The following is a 4490-nucleotide window of genomic DNA, read 5'->3' as shown; positions in this document are numbered from 1 at the left end:
GAACTGAGAAATAGAACCACATATTTGTGGTCAATTAATAGGTAATAAAGAAAGGAGAATTCTCAACTTATGAGGCTGATGCATTCAGGCAACAACATAACAAAAACAAAAAGCCTTGAAGCAAATCATAGGTTTAAAAAGAAACATAAAAATCTTCTGAAAAACAAAAAATCTTTGTGATCCTGGAATAGACAAATATTTCCTAGGAGAGAAAAAGCACTAATAATTTTTTTTAAATTCCATAAGTGGACTGCAGTAAAAATTTGTCTCCTGTTCAAAAGACACTGTTAAAAGAATAAAAAGTATCCAAAACATATTTCTGAGAAAGTAATTGTGTCCAGAATATATAATGACCATCAAAGTTTTAATAAGACAAAAGTCTAATTTCTTTCAAGAATTTTAGAAATTTTAATACAGTTCAAATCAGTGTGTGTGGTTTACTTCAGTTCCTTCACTGCCAAACCTGGAGGCAGGGACTGTTTTAAATTCTGCACTTTCTTTTTGTCTATGATGAACAAATAGGAGTAAAGGTATATGCTGCATCCAACTTTAAACTTCACGTTATCTTTGTTTTTATTGATCTTGACAGACTTAGCATCTTTTTGCCTGACTGTAAGCAGAAAGTCTTTGATTTCCCCAATTTTGAGAGGCATGGTGATGAGGTACAGAGAGCACAGCTGGAACAAGGAGTGGCAACAAGCAAGGAGAAGGGAAAAGTACGAAAGTATAACTTTAAAATGGATAAGAGAAATGGAGAAAATGGATAAGTGTCTGAGCAGACACTTCACTAAAGATATAATACACCATATATTCATGAGGGCAAATTGTTTAATGAACAGATGTTTGACATGATTGGTTATTAAGGAAATACAAATTAATTTTTGCAATAATTAATGAAAATACATCCAAAGAGTATAAGACATATGTGATCTTATATATATATGTATAAGACATATGTATATGTTTACACATCTTATAAGATACATATTGCATTTAAGACACAATTAATGTATAGATAAATTCCTCATTCATTTGTAATGAAGTGCCATTGCATATGGACCAGAATGGGGAAAAAAAAAAAACAACAACAACAAAGCAAAACAAAAGGACTAACACTGGCATGGGCACTACCAATGTGTTGACAATGATGTGGAACAACTTGAAAGTTTTGACATTTCATATGGGAATGTAAAATGAAATAACCACTTGGAAAATGAATGTGGTAGTTTATTATAAAATGAACATATATAACTACCATGTCACCCAATAAACCTACCCCTAGGTATTACCTCAGAGAAGGCAATGGCACCCCACTCCAGGACTCTTGCCTGGCAAATCCCATGGACGGAGGAGCCTGGTAGGCTGCAGTCCATGGGGTTGCTAAGAGTTGGACACGACTGAGTGATTTCACTTTCACTTTTCACTTTCATGCATTGGAGAAGGAAATGGCAACCCACTCCAGTGTTCTTGCCTGGAGAATCTCAAGGACAGGGGAGCCTGGTGGGGTCACACAGAGTCAGATATGACTGAAGCGACAGCAACAGCAGGTATTACCTAAGAGAAAACTCATGTCTCCCAAAGACCTGTACATAAATATTTGTAACAGCTTTACTTATATTCTCCAAAAATTCCAAAACAATCTAAATATCTGTCATGAGTGACAGGAAACTATACTACATTTATAAAATTAAATACTACTAAGCAGTAAAAAGGACCAAACTGCTAATAAATGCAAATACATGAATAACTTTCAAAGCATCATACTTGATGGAAATAAACACAAATTTCTACATATTATTAATATCTGGTTAACTTATTTGACATTCCAGTAAAAGCAAAACTATCAGGGAAAAAAAAAGTCTCTAAAGTATCCTCAAATGTTTACAAAGGGGAAGATGGCACACCAACAAAAATAAACCATCTATTCTTAAAAAAAATTATTCCCTCAGTTTTAGAATAAATAACTTACAGCAATATTTAATAATGCAAAAGAACTCTAACAATAATGGTGGTGGTGGTTTAGTCTCAAAGTTGTGTCTGATTCTTGGGACCCAACGGAAAGAGGAGCCTGGCAGGCTAGAGTCCATGGGATTCTCCAGGCAAGAATACTGGAGTGGGTTGCCATTTTCTTCTGCAGGGATCTTCCCAACTCATGAATCAAACCCTGGTTTCATGCATTGTAGGTGGATTCTTTACCAAATGAGCTACAAGGGAAGCCCCAACAGTTACAGTTAAAGAAAATAATTGAATTTAGCCTTAGATTTTGCTGAGGACTCCCCAGTTACAATCAGTACTTTTAATATTTCTTAAACTTTATATTTTTAGCTGTAATTCTGTCAGACAACTACACTAAACTGACATTAGATTGGCAGTTATAAAAATATTCAGAAATTAGTTGTTATTACTCAAATACTTTAATGATGTTAAATTTGTAATTAATTTTAAAATATATTAAAAAGAATTGGCATTGATATTATAAACAAAGTCATTTGTAATAAGGGATTATATAATATTGTAAGAGAAACTACTACTCTGGCCTGTGGTTGGTTTTATTTGCAGTGTGCTGTCAAGTTTTTATTTATGCTTTATTGCAAATATGTGTTTCCCAGGTAGAACTAATGGTAAAGTCTTCTGCATGCCAATGCAAACTCAGGTTCATTCTTGAGTCAGGAAGATCCCTAAAGAAGGGCATGACAACCCATGCCTGCAAAATTTCATGGACAGAGGAACGTGGCAGACTATGGTCCACAGGGTTGCAAAAGTCAGACACTACTGAAGCAACTTAGCATGCATGTATTGCCAATATAAATATTTTTACATTTTAAAACAGGCATTTTCATTTTAAAAATGTGTTTGCATATTACTGTATGGTTTATGCATTCACATCCTCTCAAAAATAAGTTCTGTCTATTTTGTTGTTTCTTTTTAATTTTAGGCAAAAATATAGTTTGAAAAAAACCATGAACTTACTTACTGATTGAACAGATTAAACATAATTCTTAGGATCCTTTTAAACAAGACTTTACATTTACTGGACCACTGTATTCTATCACAAAAATCAATGGTGTACAGAAGCCAGCCCACCCTGCCTCAAAAAAAACTGATCATTCATTTTTCAGGAAATTTGCTTGCTAATTGCTATATGCAGACATTAGTAAAGGTGGTTTGTTGTTGTTTAGTCACTAAGTAGTGTCCAACTCTGCAACCTTATGGACTGCAGCATGCCAGGCTTCCCTGTCCTTCACCATTTCCCAGAGTTGGTTCAAACTCATGTCTATTGAACCAAGTTAGTTATGCTATCTTTGGAGAAGGAAATGGCAACCCACTCCAGTGTTCTTGCCTGGAGAATCTCAGGGACAGGGGAGCCTGGTGGGCTGCCGTCTATGGGGTCGCACAGAATCGGACATGACCGAAGTGACTTAGCAGCAGCAGCAGCAGTTATGCTATCTAATTATCTCATCCTCTGCTGCTGCTGCTGCTGCTGCAAGTCACTTCAATCGTGTCCGACTCTGTGCGACCCCATAGACGACAGCCCACCAGGCTCCCCTTTCCCTGAGATTCTCCTGGCAAGAACACTGGAGTGGGTTGCCATCTCATCCTCTCTATTCCTCTTGCCCTCAGTCTTTCTCAGAATCAGGGCCTTTTCCAATGAATAAGTCCTTTGTATCAGGTGGCCAGAGTATTGGAACTTTAGTTTCAGCACCAGTCTTTCCAATGAATATTCAGGACTGATTTCCTTAAGGATTGACTGGTTTAATCTACTTGCTCTCCATGAGACTCTCAAAAGTCTTCTCAAACACTGCAATTTAAAAGCATCAATTCTTCAGCACTTAACCTTCTTTAAAGTTCAACTTTCACATCCATACATTTACATAATTAGAGATTAATTATATAAATTTACTCTTAAATAACATTAAGAAATAAAATAATACCTCAAAACATATCACTTTCTAATTGGTTTTTCTTACATTAACTTATGTCTATGGTTATTCACACACAATTCATGTATATACTAAAATAACATATACTGATGTGCCATTGTGCAACTTTCTCAATTCCACTTTCAGCAATGTCACATATGTAGGTAGAATTTGGCTATTGTAGGAATATTTGCATCATAAAGAAGAAAAAAAAACATGAAAATACAGGGGAAAATTAAGGTAAAAAATGGGTGGAGTAACCCTAAAATTGAACATTAAAATACAAAATGGTTTAAATATTTGTACATACTAATTGTAACCCTAGGTTAATTCCAAGGTCAGTCTAGCATGGTATTCAGTTTCTAACAGATTGGGTATTGACTATCATCCCTGGAGCTAAGTTTTAGTGCTAGAGGCAATATTAATATTTTTTTAAATTTATGAAGTGCATAGTTCACACGCATGCTTGCATGCTCAGTCACTCAGCTGTGTCCGACTCTGCTATCCCATGAACTGTAGCCCACCAGAGGATGCTCTGTCCTTGGGATTCTCCAGGCAAGACTACTAGAG

General features: G+C 35.7%; 1 pseudogene; it reads right to left on the bottom strand.

Moving 5' to 3' along the window:
- Nucleotides 1-437: 437 nt before the first annotated feature.
- On the bottom strand, nt 438-653 carry LOC138442897 (large ribosomal subunit protein eL38 pseudogene; annotated as a pseudogene).
- Between the last annotated feature and the right edge of the window lie 3837 nt (nt 654-4490).

Source organism: Ovis canadensis, chromosome 6 (genome assembly GCF_042477335.2).
Source record: "Ovis canadensis isolate MfBH-ARS-UI-01 breed Bighorn chromosome 6, ARS-UI_OviCan_v2, whole genome shotgun sequence".
Lineage (NCBI taxonomy): Eukaryota > Metazoa > Chordata > Mammalia > Artiodactyla > Bovidae > Ovis > Ovis canadensis.
Note: the sequence above shows the minus strand (reverse complement) of the source record. Positions and strands in the feature narration are given on the sequence as shown.